At 36.1% G+C, this 19,496-nt stretch overlaps 1 protein-coding gene across 9 annotated transcripts in view; it reads left to right on the top strand.

The window, feature by feature from the left end:
* Positions 1-19,496, top strand: part of ADGRG6 (adhesion G protein-coupled receptor G6) — a 134,031-nt gene that overhangs the window by 18,718 nt on the left and 95,817 nt on the right. The gene's annotated exons all lie outside the window — the stretch shown is intronic.

Raw genomic sequence — 19,496 nt, 5'->3', positions numbered from 1 at the left:
ATGAACGTAGACACTTAAGCAGGAGGCCTGACTGTGGAGGATGTCAATGGAGGGACTGTGCTGTCAGAGCTGAATGAGGAATTCTAGCTCAGTGGGGAGATAGGCATGTCATTACCCACTACAGCTCAGTAAGACACCTGCAACCAAAAATGTACACCGAAGGGAACAGAGGGTAAGAACTCCCTAGGATCATAGTTAGGTAACTCAGTGTCAGACCTGTCTTTTCTTTACTGAGTCTGTGGTTTATGCTTTTTCTCTGTGAGGTACCATTTTACTTCAGAAAAGGCAGTCTTACTTTCCTCCTCGGTGAACAGCATTCATGTGTACATCGAAAGGCTGGAGATACTAGTAGAATTTTAGGCACACTTGCTGCCTTCTCCTTCTTGCTCAAACTCATATTTAGCTGTGACCAAGAGTTGCTGAGTCTAGGTTAGAAATGCCTTCTTTATCTTTATAACGACTGTCTCTGAGGCTCTCATCTCCACCAGGTGTGTCCAGCGTTTCTGTGAAACCACCGTTGGAATCATGCCACTGCCCTGTTTAAGTTCCCCTGAAGATTCTCCTTGCCCACAGGATACAGTCCACAGTCCTTAATTTATGTAATGTCACAGCTCCTTAGCTTTGTAATGCCCTATCAAGTGCCTGCCGGACAGTAGGGTCTCAATTAAATATTGAATGAGTACAGAAATTGAAAAATTTATATATTTTTGCTAAGCAAAATGAGGATTTAGTCATAGGTGTTCAGTTATTTAAGAGAAAAAATTTGTGCTTGGCCTAGGTACTATGTTGAGGTTTAAAAATTAATGGTTCAACCCTTCCATCTTTGTGGAAGACCAGCTATTTGAGAGAGGAAGTTTCATAAAATAATTGTGCCTCTAAATGAGTAAAAATAACTAGAGTATTTATTTTCACTTGCTCCAAGGGCTAAGCTTCTCATGGAAATACATTTTTTTAGTGCCAAACTGATCTCATCACTATTAAAATGTACACTCTTTAAAAAAATCCAGTTTTGTTGAAAATAGTAAAAGTTATTATTTTCTTAAAATTCTTTCAGCTGTTCCCCCCTTCCCCTGTGTCCATCTTTTCCATAGTTATCCCCATCATCACCTGTAACTTTAGCTTCTTATCTTGGGTTAAACCTTCCCTGCTTAGCCCACAAACATGCCTAAGTCTTTTCTTTATAAAGCAAACAAATTTTTCCCACATCCCCTCCACACTTTTGTTCTATTCAGTTTTCATTTGTCATTCCTTTCATTTCCTAAAGTCTTGAAAGACTAGTCTACATTTGGATTTATTACTTCCTCACCATTAAAAATAGATTATTCTGTTTTGAAGATGCCTTGACAGGTTATCAATTTGTGTGTGTATGTAAACAGTTATGTTATGGTTCTCTAAAGATCTCCTAAGTTAGTCTGAACTTCCCCAAAGGTTTATTTATTAAAAAAAATTCTTTTCAAGTAGGTGGACCATATTCACTGCAGTAACGTTTTGTTATTAAGAGGACAAGAAAACACTTTCTCCATAGAAAGTCTGTTTTAGGTTGAAATTGTGCCACAAAATGAGATGACTTATATTCAACTTTAAGAATATACCTCTTTGCATGTTTTTCATATTCTTTAAATGTTCCTTTAGGTGCCTCTGACTTCCTAGAAGCTTATGTTACCTCTTTTTTTTTTTTCCTTGTTTAAATCAGATTTACATCCCGATTTGCCAGTTAGTTCTGTTTCCCATTCCTATTTCTTTCTTTTTGAGTATTTTTCGATATTCCCATCATATCTTAAAATTTTCTATATGACAGTTATTAGGATATTTATTTCAAAATGGTTGGTTCAAGTGAAGCTGAGAGACTCTCGTTTTTCTTCGTCTGCTATGTGTGCCTGGCTTTGCTTTACAACAACATTTATCTTTGTTATAGTTATATTTAAAAACACCTTGAGTTGGGAATTTTTGGCTAATTTACATTTAAAACTCCCATTTGTTCGAAGCAGAAATACATAGATATAAAAATGTAGTGCTGTAAGTCACAACTTACCATTGTTTTGGTTAGAAAAACAGTTCATTAGGCTTTGTTAAATAGGTTAGAAGTCTTTTAGCCCTTAGGGAAGAATATAGAAACTAAACCGGTTTTGTTATTCATCTGGAAGCTAAAAAAATCAGACTTGAAGTCTAATCATCAAATTGAACTTGTATAATTTTGTTTTTCCCTGTTATTAAAGGAGAACTTTTAATCTTTTTCAAAAGTAAGATCATAGTACCTTCTGAGTATTTTAAATTTTAATAATCCTAGTCATAAATAACATCTATTGTGGGCTATTTCAGGTTAAGAATACAAGTGAATCCTGTATGCTTAAGAGAAAATGTGCCTTTGAAAAGCATATTTTAAAAAATATAAACCTATGTTGGATTTTATTTAAACTTGAACTGTACATACTATGGTGTCAATGTATTTTTTGATGCATTTAAACTAATTACGAGAATGAAAAGGCTGGTTCGATATCAATAGCACTGCTAAGTTGGCTCTGAGTGACTTGATCCATCAGTAACATGAGCTAAATGCTGACTCTGAAATAAAATTTTTCCAAGATGTTCTTTTATAGTCAGAAATACCTTCTCAGTGTGTGTACTGGAGCTTTATTCCTCATGGACTATAGGTAGGAGGAGACAAGTTATTACATGTAGTGAAACTTGTGTGCCTGATTTTTTAGATTCTGTTTCTGGCAAAATCAGACAGAGGGTGGTTGGAAGCGGTTACACTGGATGACTGAGTTCCAGGGAGCAACTGACTGGAAGGAGACACTGCAAGACACGCTGGGTTGATGGAAATGTTCCAAATTTTGGTTGGGATGTAGTTACATAGGGGAATATGTCCATCAAAACGGATTGAACAGCACACTTAAAATCTATGCGTTTTAATGTGTGTCAATTATACCTCCAAAAAATAAAATCTCAGCTAACTGGAAAAAATACTCAAAAGAGTTCTAAGAGGACACAATAAGTAGAATTCTAATGCCTCCAGAACTATCACGATTTTACTAGCTCTATCAAGAATTAAATAATAGCTTTCTACAATACAACTTCTTTGTTGATTTGCTGGCTTTTGTTTTGTTTGGCTAACAAGAAAGGCATATTTAGTTTTACTATTTATGAATTAGTTAGGCTTGTTCACATATTTTCAGTACTTAAGAATACTCGTGTGTGTGTGTGTGTGTGTGTGTGAAGACATTTCTGTGAACGATATAAACTTCACCTAGCTCAAGTGTAAGCTTCCATGTCACGCCTCTTTAGCCTCTACATACATTCAAAAGTTCAACTTATATACTGTACCTTTACCTGGCAGCTCTTTTCCTTGAGAGCTTCTTTCCTCCATTTAATAAAAATGCATGCGATGATCAGGATATAATTTTTTTCTATTAGTTATATTTTTCATATATATATTAGATTTTGCTTCTTCACTAAGGCCTTAAGGGAGACTTATTGATATCGTTGGCTTGCTTCATAAAATGAAAGATAAAAAAGGGTGCTTCAGGAACAATTACTCCATTAGTTGTCGTGTTATAAGCATGTTTTTCTTTCTGTTCACTTTATTTTATCTTTACAGAGCTGTTTATCATTTACTGTAAAGTGATTTATACTCATTTCACAAACATATGGCATTTGTGAAAAACTCCACAAATCTTTTTGTAATTTGATTGCTCAGCAAATATAAAGCATGAATCAGAAAGTGAATTTCAGTCAAACACTTGAAAATTCCAACCTAGACTAGACTCAGCACCTGGTGAGTGGTTTCTGAGAGGTTATTTGTTCTGTCCTGGTTCCTAACTTGAGAGGTTTTCATGGGTAAATAGTGGGTTGAAAGCATCAGTCAAGACAGTCTCATTTCAAAAGATTCACCTGCTATGGCTGTGTCCCTGGGTAAAGGTCACTATTTGCCTAGGAATGGTGTAATGAGAATGTGGCCATTGATGGAAGCAAAATAATGAGACTAATAATCATCAACTGTTAATATTAAGATCCCAGATGATGCACAGATTATACAAAAACATCTTCTGAAAGAGAGAATGTATCCTTATTGGATGGATACTTTGAGGAAGTACTGTGTATAATTCAGTAAATCCAAAGGGGAAAAGTGGCATCATTTTAAACTTCAGTAAGTATTACAAAAAGGTGAAGCTCAACTTTTACATCTTAAAGTCTGCTCGTATTTCTGAGTTTCAGACAAGTTTAAAATTAAGCTGATTTAGCTGAGGTTTTACTCAGTGGGGCCTGTGCTAGTAGTTACAATTCCATTGGCTCTAGCCATTGGATAGGACAACACTTTATTTTCTTTAAAAAAATCTTCATATATTATTTAGATACTAGGGTACCTTGAAACCAAGCCTATGTGATAATAGAGTAGGGGAAATTTTATGGCTCTTCTATCATGTGAAGCTACCGCTCTCTATTAGGGTTCCAGTTACCTGTGCAGTGGCTTGGAAAGTGCTGTCAGACAGAAATATGGGGCTCACACTTCTTGTGTTTCTTTCTGTTAAGGATCAAAGGTTCGTTCTATCAGTTATCCAGTGTCTAAAAACAGTTTTTCTGTGTGTTGTGTATTTTGCCCACTTATATGTTTGCTTTTGCTGGGAGGGGGAGTCCAACATTTGTTACTTCATTATGGCTGGAGCCAGGAGTCCCTACTATTTTATTTGAACTGAATGTAAGCTTACATTTTTTGCCAATCATTGGATATACAGCAAAGTCCTTTTCTTTGAGGATAGATTTGTTAATTGGAGAGTGTTTTCTCTTTTGAATAAATTATGCCCATAAAGTGTCATCATTGATTTTTTCTTCCAGTTTTATTGAGATATAATTTACATACAGCACAGTGATTTTTAATTTTGTTTCCTTTAGAGTGAAGAGAAATTGCTTATGAAGTGATCTGAACACAGAATCCTCATTTTTAAGAGTTTTACCATTTAGTCATTAAAGATCATCTCACCCATATCTAATTGAACAGCTATTTTTATTTACCTCTATTCAAAACTTTCCTAATGATTCAACTAAGTTTTCATAGACCCATATATCCTTTTACTTTTGTATCTTTATTGGGTTATGTAAAATATAGTAAATTTCATAGCTAGAATATGAAGTATAACTGGCAAAAAATAGTTGGGAACAAACATGATCTAATAAGCACAGCTCAACTACTGGGAACAGCTGTTCAGAGGACTATTAGCTTTGAATATTCAGCTCACTGTGAGTGTCATTCAGTGTATTTTACAAAGAAGGTCATGAGAGTAGGTTAACCTGAGGCATCAGTTAAGTGCAGGTTGATTAGGAGAGTTTCTCTCGGACTTCTGGGCTGCAGCCTAAGATATTCTTCAAAGTTGCTTTTTCCTGGTTTCAGTGTGTCACTACTATAATTTTTCTTCCCTCCAGAATCAAGATGTCAAAGGTATCTTTGACTCTGCCTTAGCAATCCTTCTCTGAGACCTAATCTATTGCTAAATCTGGGAGCATCTGTTGTATCTCTTTGGTTTTTTGAATGATCTTCATTCTAATGCAGACCCTTATGGTTTCTTGCCTCAACTTTTGTAATGATAGAAAAACTGATGCCGTTGTCTCCTGTTTTCATCTGCAAGCTAGTAACAAACTACTTTCATATAAACATTTCTTAGAGTGTAATTTGCTCAGGAACCTTGAAGAGCTTTTGGTTGCTGAATTAAGTACTGCCTTTACGGATTGACATTCGAGATCCTTCACCATATATTCTTAACTAGTATTTTTAAAGCCATTTCTAAGATTCCTTATTCATAATCTAAGAAACAAACAAATTGAAAAACATATTTTTCTCTAACATTTCATATATTTCCCTGCCTCTAAGTTTTCTTTACACTATTTCCTCAACCTAAAAAGCCTTTCTCCTTCTTTGCTACATAATAAGGTGCCTCCCCATCTCAAGATGTGTATTAAATGCTTCCTCATGCCGGGAGCATTTAAAATGAGGCTGGTGAGACGAGTAGGTTTTTTCCCTTAATTTTCATGTATGTATATATCAATGTAACCACCTGTTAGATAACACTTTAAAGGTAGAAATGGAGCAGGAAATATTTTCTATATCCCCACTTTTTTTTCATTTCTCCTTTGGAATTCTATAATAATTTGTACTTATTCTATGTTTTGTTGCCGAATTGTGTTTTCTGATTATTACTGTTTGTGTTTTCTTTTTTATTGATTATGAGTGCCTAAAATGTAGGGGCTATGTCTTCTTCTTCTTCTTTTTTTTTTTTTTTTTTTTTTGCACAAAACCAAGAGAGTGTGGGTACTGCAATGTGAATGAATTAAAGCATATTATTTAAAGGGAGACATTTGAGATTAAGGTAACACATCCACTCTACAGGTTTGACGTGAAAGGCATGGAAGCTATGTCGTGAAAAAGTAGACCGGGACACAAGACGTGCATTTTAGTTATCATACTGGAGCAGATTTACTTGAACTGTTCAGAGTGCTGCAGACCCTGGTGGCTCATTCTGCATGTCATTCATTTTGTCTCTGTTGGTGTATACCCCAAATTACATAGTACTTAAGAAAAACTTCCTAAGAAGTTGATAACGTAAGAACTCTTGCCTTAACAAAACAACGTGTCTAAAAGTCCAGTATCATGAAGTGTGTCTCTTCCTGTCTTTTCTTGACTGAGCTATCCTCGTGGTAGGTTTCTGCTTCCAGCACATTCCCTACTGTAACCCGCTTTCCTCCCCTTTCCATAGGAGGCGGGAGAGGCACTGGAGCTTCCATGATCTTTATATTCTGTACATTTCCCAGGAGGCTCATTAGCTTAGCAGAATCTTGGGCTGAGGCTCCAGGGTATTAAGTGGATTTGGGATTCTGGGCTGCTATTAATTTTGTCTTAGCTATGTTATGAGTTGGCCTGGGATTTTAACTGAATTTTATAATGTTATTTCCATGGGAAAAACAGTTCTAAAATCCAAACAACCAACTAGGAGCTTATTTTTTGTAATATAGGAATTAGTACATTTTGGACTTGGTATTTTTGACTTTTTACGACCAAATATTTCAAAATTCATTGGGTCTGTGTCCAATTCTTTTAAATCAAATTAAAATATTCTCAGTGTGCATTATTTAGAAACATGAGATAATCAGTGCTTTCAACGTTTTTCAATTTATATAATATGCTTCTCATTTAAATGAGTATTTACAGATTTTTACAAAAGGATTTAGTATACTAAAATTAAATTTAGATGTTTGAGTTTTAAAACTAGTCTATGCTGGATTCATCCAGGAAGATGATGTTGTATCTTTGATTAATTACTGGGAGATTTAGCAAAGAGAATAATTTAATAGAAACAAAGGTTTCACACGTGAAGATGCTCGTTTAATACTATCTACAGTAGAAAAAAAAGAACCACCTAAAATTCCATTAACACTAAATAATTTTATGAAGTTGGCAAAATGACTACAATTACAACATAGAAATAGACACAGGGCTTAGAATAATAAGCAACAGCAATACTCAATGTTAGATATGCCATGTGTGCAAAGTATGTGTGAGTCTAGATGAGTGGGGTGGTAGTGTGCAAGCGTTAAAATAGGAGGAAGAAAGTTCAGACTAATGGCTTCAGGTTTTCAAAGTGAGTCTTCAAAAGAATTCTACTTGATTTTAAACATGTTGCTTCTGGAATAATGAGGCAGGCTGATTTAAAGCAGTGTGCCTCAAGACAGACTCAGAACTGTAATTTTTGTTCCTCTATATTCCCTCCTAGCAAGTTATTATTAATAAGCACTTCTCAGTTGTTGTGGTTCCTTTTCCCTGCATTACTTCAAGATTTGTGAATTTTCAGAACTCCCATACAAAAAGAAACAGGAGTTAAAAATGAGCAAGACTTTTGGAAAGATAATTGGCAGATCTCATTGGGCCTACATATTTATAATATGCAATATTATCATCATTTTTCAGGCTCTCAGCTTCTTCTTTTTTTTTTTTTTTTTTTGGTCTTGAATGTGGTTCAAGATGAGTGTCACACTGAATGCTGACTCCTTGTCCGGAACAGAGTTGCTTTGTTCCTATGTACCCCTTGACTGTTTGCTGTTCTTTTAAATTAATGGTGCAGAGACAGACTCATTCTATGAGACTGAGATCATCTGTTATCAAAACTCAGTTATTAGGTGGAGACAGAGACTTCATGGCTGAAGTGATCACAGAAGCATCTGTGGAAAGGGCTATACCATCAGGTTGTGTGAGGGTTAAGGGAGAGTGTGTGTGTGTGTTGAGGGGTTGGTGAGCCCTTTTTGTATACTTGTGGGATTTGTATTTGCATAGGTTTGTTTTTAATTTAAAAATCTTTTCACTTTAAGAATCTTTTTTAGATTAATTGACATAGATCATTGTTTCAGAAACTGATAGCATCCAGAAAAGTCTTAATACATTATTTAGTGATTCAGTACCAAATCACGGGTATTGTGAAAGTTACAATTTCTCATCTTGGTCTGATTATGAAAGACTAGTATCCCATCTTGCTCTAAAACTTTGTCTGGGTATTTATACTTATTAATTAAGTTGTTTTCAGATGTAATGCAATCGCCAGTGGGAGATTATTTTTCTAAAATTGTTTTAATTTTTAAAGCCTCATAAAATAAGGATGAAGCAAATGAACCCAGCTTCAACTAAAATAATGACAGGAAGAGAAAAAGAGGAATTTAGTTTTCTTTTTTAATAAGTCTTTGAGGACTAGGAGGAACTGGAAGTATCATAACAACAAGTTTCTGTATAAACTGGAAAAATCCCCTAATTCAAATTTAACAAGTGAGGTCCACCTTTTATATTAGGAAATGTTGTTTCTGAACACAGTACGAAATCAGTGCTAGTAAGAAACAGATTTTATTAGTGCAGACATAGAATAAACTTCTGAGGCTGACCGCTGTTTACTCAAGTCAGTTGAAAATAAGCTGTTAGATATGTCAAGGAAATACATATTACCTTTTCTTGATAATTGTGTAACACCAGAACTCTTGTGCCTGTGCTTGTGGTAACTTGTTACCCATCACCTTTTCTTCTGTTTCTGTTCTTCCTCCTCAAGAGGATTGTAAACCAATCTCTCTTCATTTTATTGTTTAGAAGTCAGTTACTTTTATAAGGGGTAAAACTCTATTCCAATTTTCCCACCTTCATTGTCTCTCTTTAGGACATTTTTGAATTAAAATATGCCCTAATCATGACTTGTTATTATGATCAACAATCATAAACTGGTATAAAAGGTAATCTTCTCTAAAGAAAACAAAAGTCCTACATCTTGAGATTAAATCAAATTTAATTAGAGTCTCAGTAATGCTGCTTTATTCTGTGTATTATTCTTTGGTGCATTTAAAAAAAAGAAACAAAAACAAGGGAATTATTATTCCTGTGTTCCAGGGGAGGAGACTGAGTTGAAGAATATTTAAACCCAGTTGTGTAGCGTAAGAACCAGAACATAGCTTTTCTGGCTCCTAGTCCTGGTTCTTTCTATTAATGTTAGAGGTAGATCCCCAAAGGGCCCACAGATACCAACCAAGCAAAGGCTACAAAGAGTCACACACCCTCACGTGCCTATCCTCTGACAAAATTGACTTCATCTCCATAACCAGGAGTCAGGGTATGTATTTTATGCCTGATTTTTTATTCAGTAATAGTACTCAAAAAATTCTTCCCTTATGTTTCAATTATAAATATCACCAGAGTGATGTTTTATACCAGCGGTTCTTAAAGTGTGATCTGGTCCTGGGACCAACACTATCAATATCATCTGGGAACTTGGTAGAAATGCACATTCTTGGGCCCCATCCTTGCCTGCTGACTCAAAAACTCTGGGTATGGGGTCCAGCAGTCCATTTAAACAAACCCTCCAAGGTGATTCCCATGCAAGCTAAAGTTTGAGGACCATTGTTTTAACTCATTCACTGCAGTTGAAATTCTGGTTAATTAAGTTTACTTCTTTTCTGGAGATATCTAAGGACCCTATCCAGCATTTATAATACTGTTCTTATTAATGTCTGCATCCACCACGTTGGCTACCTGAGATTGGAGAGTGGAATGGCTCAGTGCGTGGGCTCTGAAGGCAAACAATGAGTTGGAATACCGGTACCACTGTTTATGTACCAGTTATGTGGCCTTGGGAAAAGTTACTTCTCTGTGAAATGAAGTCATGATAGTTCCTACTTCCAAGGGTTGTTGTGGTAATTTAATAAAAGAATCCATGTAACGTATTTAGCAGAGCCTGACCCCTTGGAAAGCACCGATGAAGTTTTAGCTGTAATTGTTAACACAGTGAATAGTTATTCACCAAGTAAATATTATTTTGGAAAATAATATTTTGTTCAACTAAGGATCTAAAGATGAACTTTGGGGGAAACCACGAATTTAGAAGACTTTTCCGGGGTTAGCACAATAACGTGCATGTCTCATTAGCAGTTGTTGTTTTCCTTTCTAAATGTTCTTTGCTTGTTTATCTCATAAACTGTTAATAACTAAAAGTGGCATATAAGAGAATGTTTGCGCTAAAAAATCATTTCAAGGTAATATTCCTTTTTTTTTCCTCTAATATTTTCACTTCTGAAAGGGAAGTAAAGATTACATAAGCAACCAGCTTTGGGGCATCAGACATCTGCTGCAACCTTTAACATCTATTTTATTAATCCATGAGATTTCTCATGATTCTTACTAAAAGAAAATTCTAACAGTGACTTTAATCTACAATTTCTAGTGTTTCCTCTTTTACTTCAGGGAATAATTGTTATTTGTAGGAGGCTCCCAATCCCTGAGTCATTGCTGTTGTGGTCCACACAGAGGGTAATGATAGACCCGGAAGTGATGGAAAGGTGTTTCTTACACTGAAGGTTCTTTCTCATTTAAACATTGGTGTTTTAATACTTAGGTAGCTAAGGCATTCCCAGTTTACTCCTTAGGCTTTTCTTGCTCCTCCCATAAATTTGCGATAGTCATGCATCTGCCACCAGTCTGCCACTTCTAGGGAGAAGAGGGTAGAGAAGGAGATTGTAGGGGAAAGGCAGCTGTGTAAAGGTTAGGTATGTGAGAGCTGCTCTTGAACTTCACTTTTCACTGCAGCCCATCGTCAGCAACTGTTGGCTCCTTTATTTTAGTCTTTAACAGACCCTGGCAAGAAAAAAAAAACCCATGTCCTCCTGAAGAAATTTTTGTTGCCACTGCAATTTTTTTTTTTTTTTTTTTTTTTTGTAAGCAAAAAAACAGGGTAAGGGAGAGGTTAGGAATTAGGGGGTGAAAACATTTTTTCTTGGTGGTGTTCTCAAGCCAGAAGGGTCTTATGCAAGTCGGAAGGATGTGGGAGGATATATGGTAATATAATTCATTAATCGTGAAAAACGTGTTAAGAAAAGGGCTTCCCCAAACCCTCAGTGTCATATACCAGACCACCAGGTCCATTTTTTGGACTCAGAGTTTTCTATACTCTGTTCAGAATCAAGAAACAGATGATGTTTGATACCTTGCTTTTCCCCTCAGGAAAAGAAACAAAACATGCTTGAGAAGACAGATTTGATTTACTATATAACCTTGTAGTATTGAATGCATTCAGTGGGCTGAAAGTTGAAAGTAGTTTATATGCCTTTTTCCCTAATGGTCTTTAATTTGGGGTTTTGAGGAGGAGGAATTTACAACTTACTCTTTCCGTGTTTATTACTAGAGTATAAAAACGTGTCCTTTGTATCTTGAAAAGTCAATATTCAATTTATTACACATCAGAGGAACTGCAGAACAGTATTTTTAAAGCATGGAGTTCTTGCCCACGTAAAAACATTTGAGAATTTTTTTCAAAAAGGGTGTTTTGAGCGTCATTTATATAATGGGACTTGATCAACAATTTTGTCCATGGCATCACAGAAGCAAAACTTGCCTTTGCCTGGAAGTCACTGATGGGGCCCAGGAGGATGGGTCTTCTTTGGAGTTGAGGTCAGAAATGCCTGTGAGTGACATGGATATTCTATAGAATATAGCAGGAAAAGAAGTTTTTTTAAAAAAGCTGTCAAACTACTGTTTTTCAATTGTCCCGGATTTTTAGTGTTTCCCACTAGGTTCTCACCTTTGCCATCTTGATGCCTCTAGTTCTGAGAAGATAGACTGCCTCTTCTTCTTCTTCCCTCTATCACTGCCTCCCTTCCTGCCCCTCCCCCCCACTCCCACCCACCTCAAGTCTTATGGCTCCTCTAAAGTGTGTAGTTCAAAGAAAGCCACAGTGAAAAGGACTGTGTTCTTTTAGGCCCAGTGAAACATGTCCTGCAGCCCATGGGCTTTGTGTGAGGCTTTCTGTGATCTCCTCTTGCAGGGTCAGAAATGAAAAGAGATTCTTCTGTTCTGTGTTTGCCGTTATAATCATCACTGTGAATGACGAAAATGCAGTGGGAATCCAACAATGACATACCCTCTGAAAAGGATGCTAAAAGAAAACTGTTTAGAAATGTCGCTAACTTAACCTCATTTTATTTTTGTTCATGAAAATTGTTCTGAAGTGCACTTTATTCACAGCCTACAGATCTAGATTGGAATATTTTTAAAAAATTTAAAGAGACAATATTGATCACTATTAGCAGGGTTAATGAAACAGAATAGTTCGTGAAAACTATCGCCCTCTGCTCTATTTTAATTGCTTTTTTTTTTTTTTAGTGTACTTATGACTAAGTAGGAAAATACATGTCACTGCTTTCCCCACCCCCTCTCTATTAACTAATCAACTTAATTCACAGCTTGTGGAGTTTGGCATGTTTTCACGTTAATTTTTTTGTCTTGTGGGTTAGGCCATCTTTTAGTGAGATGTAAAGAAATATTGTTGTGTCAAAAAAGTTAACTGCATTTTTACAATTCAGGACTCTATTGATACTTCGCGTTAATGAGAGTTTTACAATGGGAAAATTAAATAAAGATCTTTAAAACTTTAGAATAAAATACTGTCAAATCTAAAATATATGTATTGGAGTTCCAGAAAAAAGAGAAAGCATATATAAATTCAGGTCTGGCACACAATTCTTCTTAAAGTAGATATAACAGAATTTAATATCAACACATGGGTAGCTTACTCCTTGTTGATTACTTTAGCATGACTATATCTCTATAATATATAATAGGTTCCCACCCTTCCTTAAAAAAGATTTGGTTACTGAACTTGCTAGCATAGTGATGAGTAGGTAGCATGGTCTGGAATATAAGTGATAATCTCTTGTAATTCTATTCACAAAGAAATGTAAACATATGTAAGTATTAGCTGACATTCCATAGAGATGGAAAGTTTTTTATTTTTAATAAAAGTAAATTATGTGAATATTGGCTTGACGACCTTTCTCTGTTCTCCACTAAACTAGAATGTTTTTAACCAGGATGTTTTTTGACTCATTTGTGAAGGAAGTCTGGGTTAAGCAGAGTTGACATTCTGCTGGCTTAGATAATGAGCCACCTCATTCCAAGGCAGTTTCTCGAGGAAATGATTTCCTTTCCTTATAAATCTTGCTGTGAAGCTTGGCTGTTGTGTGGCCATAAAACATTATTATTTACCAAGTCAAGAAATTAGAGCTTTTGCAAGAGAGATAATGATAATGTTTATTTTATATACATTTGTTTTTTTAATCTTTGGGGTTTTTTCCAGACCTTCCTCCCCTTTAAATTATTTTATGTGAATTAGTAAGAATGTCCTTGAGGTCCTTTCCCTCCCACTCCAGAGAAACAAGGGGAAAACTATAATATGGGCTGAAAGATTATGGCAAGAGGAAGAGGCCAATATGAGTTCTTAAACCTTCCAGGGAAGGACTTCTGTCCAGGTGCCTGGAAGGTTAAGCATGTAGCAGTGCCAGTGTGTTGTCTAGTTACCATCCTAGCTACCTACACTCGGAAGTCTGCTGAGCATAAAAATAGCCTAGTACTCACCTCACTGACTCAGAGGTGTCTGAACAGTCTTACATTATCCAAATGGTGATAACCCTGGAAAAGTATGATCCTGTCATTTGCCTCACATTTCACAGCAAAGAGAATATATGATACAAGGCTTGATTAATGAGGCAACATTATATTATTTTCTTGCTTGAATTTGTCAAATAATCAATGTCTCAGTGATTAAACCCACCAAGGAAACATCTTCAGATAGAATGAGAGGCCCGAATGGCCAGAAAAAGAGCACTGTGTGACGACTCATTTGTTTTAATTCATCACCAAGCATATTCAATGTTGGTTTTTTAGGGTTATATCCCTTCTAAGTGATTTTACTATTCCCTAAGTGTTTGCATATGTCATTAGAATCATAAAATATGATAGACCTTGATCATCAGCAAATTCTTCTTCCTCATTTTAGTGTGTGGTGTACTCAAGAATGGGTGTTGGAATCAGGCCAACTGGATTGTTAACTCACCTTCATCACCTTTAAGCTTCAGGCCCTGGAGCTTGGAAACAGTACTTAATGTTCAGATCTTTTGAGGATGGAATTAAAAATACCCATGGTCTCACTATAGAGCAGCTAAACGATGATAGATGTCTCTGGTGCATTGTAGTTTATCATTATTTAGGATGAGGAAATTGAGTTCCAGAGAAGTTAATTGATTTTGCCCATCATCACCTTAGGGACTTAGAGGCAGGGAGGGCTTGGTTCAGGCCTTCTGTCTCCAGTCCTGTGTCCTGTCTACACTATCATTCCCCTTATTTCAAATGGATTTTTGCTAATCTTTTCTAGGGAAGAGTGTATAGGTAAACTAATGGTGTTTACTGAAGGAAAGCTGATATAAATTATTGCCGATTAATGATATCAGATTGTTCACTTGGGGAGGAAAGTGGGTTTTCCAGTAACTCCCGATGAATGGGTATGGCAGTCTGTTCTGTGGTAGTGTTAGGGTGTTTCCAAGGTGAACCCCAAAGTATGACCACTCAACTTGAAATGCTAGAAATAAGGCATTAGTGGAAAGACAAAGGATGGAAGAAATAATCCAGTGGGGAAACTAGAAAGAACACCATTTCACGTAAGAAGCAGGGAGTCAAACCAGCAAGTGGTGGTTGAAGGAAGAAAGTGATAAAGGAAAGAAAAAGAAAGGTAAAACTACTCCACATTACCGGATATAGTAGACATATAGTACATTGGTTAGCACCTAGGTGATCCAGACTGTGCCATCCTGGGCTCCATAAAGTAATACATTGGACTTGCAAACATTAACAGCCTGTAGGAGTCCTATTACCTAACTCTCCAGAAATAACAGAAGCCCAAGTGTTTGTAGCACTAGAGCTGGAGTGATGAGGAAAAGTTACCAGGAAGTATATCTTGGCCCAGAGTAAGGAAGAACTTTCTAACAATAAGAGCTGCCGACAATGGAATGTCCTATCCTCCAAAGTAATGAGCTTCCTCCCGTTGGAGAATCGGGCAGCAGCCAGAACATTGTCTGGCAGGGGTGCCATTGGGGGTTCCAGCAGAGGGTCACAGTTCGAATCAGATGAACCTGAAGGTGCCTTGCCAAGACTCTGTGATTCTGTGACTGTTTTGGTTACACCTTAATTCTCTTTCATACTCAAAGGTTTACTGTTTTTCATAAATATCCTTTAATATACACAGGGAGGGACTTGGGCTTATGAAATAAGATTAGCTTGACAGTCCTTTAAAAAAAGTAATCAAACATAATTCGAAATAATCTATGTTAGAGGAGAATAACCAAAATAGGAGATTCTTTTGAAAGTCATATTGAGTAAAGCCCGTCATAGTGATTATAATAAATCTCAATAGAATGAATAAAGGTGATTTGCAATGGATGTAAACACATCTAGAAAAGAATTTATCTGTTGCATTTAGTATAGGCACACCTTGTTTTATTGCACTTCACTTTATCGTGCTTCACAGATACTATGTTTTTTACAAATTGAAAGTTTGTGGCAACCTTGCATTGAGCAAGTCTTATTGGCGCCATTTTTCCAAAATCGTTTGCTCACTTAGTGTCTCTGTGTCACATTTTGGTAATTCTCACAAAATTTCAAACTTTTTCATCATTATTATATTGGATATGGTGATCTGTGATCATGATCTTTAATGTTACTGTTGCAAAAGATTACAACTCGCTGAAGCTCAGATGATGGTTAGCAGTTTTTAAGCAATAAAGTATTTTAAAATAAGGTATGTACATTTTTTTTTGACATAATGCTATTGTATGCATAACAGACTACAGTACAGTGTAAACATAACTTATATACACTGGGAAACAAAAAAATTCGTGTGATTTACTTTATTGCAGTAGTCACTTTATTGCAGTGGTCTGGAACCAAACCCACAAAAATACAATACAGAGGTCTGCCTGTATTGTATTATTCTGTTGGAGGAAAGAACTTATACAGAGTAAGCCAAAGACGTGTAAGGGACTACAGGGCAAACATTGTCCTTTAATATAGCTGATTGGGGGACAGTATTGAGGGAAAACAATCAGAAATCCGTGTCAGGGAATTGAGGAACTTGGATTTCAGGTTCATAGGTTTGGCCTTTGGTGGACACCTGATTTCTTTGGAAAGTTTTTGATTTTTTAAATAGAGATGGACATGATATGAAATTTTTCATAACTATTAATTTGGTTGTGGTGGAAAGGAAGGTTTAGAAAAGAGAAGGGAGGGATAAAAAGTCTAGGTGAGAAAAGTTGAAGTCCAGAGCAGAAGTAGTGAGAATTCAGCTCTTGGGAGGACAGAGTTGCCTTTCATTGAAATGGGAAACTTATGGGGGAGAAAAGCTTTTGGAGGGTATCAGTGTGAGAGCAGGTCTTCTTGTCCGTCTGGCAGCCACAAATGCAGAACTGGTAAATGGGACAGAGGTCAGGAATGGAGACGCAGATTTGGGAGTTATTTACATGGAGGACAGAACTGAAAATGCAATTTTATGAAATTCCAAAGATGAGACTATCAGGTGAAAAGAAAAGAGACCTTTGAACTGAGCTTTAGGGAACAGCAAAGTATTTGGAAAGAGAAGGAAAACTAATGAAAGAAGTAGTCATGCAAGCATACTTAATGAATAAGGAGAAAACCCCAGAGATAGTATTTCTTGGAGGCTGAGAAGAACACAATTTCAAGAAATGTGATCATTTCAGAGACCATAAAGGTGGGAAGTAAAGGCAAAGTTTCCTTGGAGGATTCTAACCACCTTTCAAGAGCTTGGGAACTGGGGTGACCGTGTAATTTTGTAAATGTGAAAGAACCAAAAGCAGCCAAATTATAAATTAGTCAAAGTTGTGTTTGTTGCTCAAAGCGACTTTTCATGATCTCTTTTTCCTCCCTTCTGGGTGATAGCTAGCAATGCCTCTCTGTGCCCGCATTGCTGCTCAGACTTCTCTTGGGAGAAAGACTTCACATCAGACTAAATTTGTGGGTTTGGATTAAGCTCCACTGGAGGACAGGGTTGCCCCTACTTTCCTTTCTTGGAAAGTAGATGATTGGGGCATACTAGCGCAGAACACCCAGTTAGTTAGCTCTGAAATGATGTGCATGCGATAGCTTTCTCATAAGACTGACTTTGGTCTAAATAGTAGTTCAGAAAGTGCAAATCCCTACTCACAACTAGTTTCCTTATACATACAGATAAGACTGTAATCGGGGAGTACTTAAGGGTTTGCTATTTTATGTTTTGCTATCTGATATGATTAAAAAAAAAAATAACTGCCTTAACTGAAACTTCAGTTTTTGGTTCAAATGGTTCACCTATTACATTGTAGCAGCTATAGTTTTATATGCTACTGGTAATCAAATACACTAATTCTACTACTTAGTGTATTCTATTAATATAAATGTAGCAGTGGCCACATATATATCAAGGCATGTTCTAAGGTACTGTGCTGGACATTATATATAATTATATATATATTTGTGTATATATTACCATCTTTTATGACAACCTCTTTAGAGGGGTGGTATTATTGTTATTATACAGATGAGCAAACTGAGTTTGTGAGAGATCTTATAAGTGTCCAAGCTCAGATGAACAGAAGAACTAGCCGAGAAAGCGCCCTAGGACAGTATGTTTTCAAATCTGATATTCTCCATCCCTGCGTCATGCTGTACTTCTTAGAATATGGAGACATCGATGTGGAGTCTGCCCTCAGACTTCAGTGTCAGGGTGAGCGAGTGAGGGGGCTAAAGCACATTGGGGTTCAGGACCAGCTGGGCAGGCTGCATCCTTCAGCGCCGTGTCCCTTCCACCATAGGGTGCCTCTGTAGGGACTTTTTTTTCTTTTCAAGTAAATTTCAGAGACCATTCTATCCAGTTTCATCTTCAAATTTTCTTGCCGTTAGCATTCTTTAGGATAATATGGTGGCATTTTATTATAATATTATGTGTCTTCAAGAATTTCATGTGATCTTGTATTTTTTGTGAGTTCGGGACTGTGTGTTACCAAAAAAAGCCTGCAACTCTTAGGGTGAAGGAAATTTCCATCTATTGGAAGTATTCCAATGACATCAGAGTTTAAGATTTTGCACTTTGTCTTTTGGAAGTTTTAATTAAAATAAAATAGACTGTGGTTCTGTTCTAATCTTATACAACTCTTTTAGTGAATGCTGCAGTAGGACTCAAGCCATGAAACCGAAACAAACCAGAAAAATGGCAACAGTACATGTTAGGGAAAAACATGTATTTCTTCTGATAGTTCCTCCCTGTGAAGGGACCTCCAAGCTGACTTTATTCCTGGAAGGACTTAAATGATTGGTAATTTGTGGAAGTCATAACTGGGTCTGCTCATCCTGACTCTGCCCTCCTATGTGCTGGTAGGTAGCTGCCTATCTGAGGGGAGGTGGCATTCTAGGGCTTTCTAGTGCATTTCCATAGAAGCCCCTGTGGACTCATGTGAAATGAATATTATTAATGAATAGTTAATATCTGATCATTTTATATACATGTCGGACACTGAATTTAAATATACTTCTTATGTTGCAAATTAACAAGTATTTTGACGATGAATTTTCCTTTGCCCTGTATCTTTGACACTATATTGAAATTAAAGAGATAAACCTCTAATTTTAATAATATTAAAGTTGTGTCTTAAACTATGTTGAGAAAATCTAATTTCCTTTGTTTGTAGTTCAATAATTTAATTCTTAATGGAGGCTCTAAATAAGAGTATTTATCATAGTCTATAAATTTAAAACAAATACTCGGTGTTTAAATACTGACTAAAAACTTTGTACTGATATATCATCAGAGTCATCTTAGCCTTAAAACTTTAAAAATCTAATTTAATTTTCTTCATTTTAATATAAAGAGTTCTCAAGGTAATTACCATTTCATAAATAGTTATAGTTAACTTCATTAGATTTATATATTATAATCCTAAAAATAATCTTTAAATAGTTAAATATAATTCTTAATTTCATCTGATGTGTAATTGAACAAGTTTAATGATTTTTGTAATTCAAATAGTAATACCTGTCATCCATCCACCCACCTACCCACCCACTCACCCACACACACAAACTTGGAAGCAACCCAAATATAAATGGACTTTTC

The sequence above is a fragment of the Balaenoptera musculus genome, chromosome 12, assembly GCF_009873245.2.
Source record: "Balaenoptera musculus isolate JJ_BM4_2016_0621 chromosome 12, mBalMus1.pri.v3, whole genome shotgun sequence".
Lineage (NCBI taxonomy): Eukaryota > Metazoa > Chordata > Mammalia > Artiodactyla > Balaenopteridae > Balaenoptera > Balaenoptera musculus.
The sequence above is the reverse complement of the archived record's forward strand: the minus strand, read 5'-3'. Positions and strand labels throughout refer to the sequence as shown.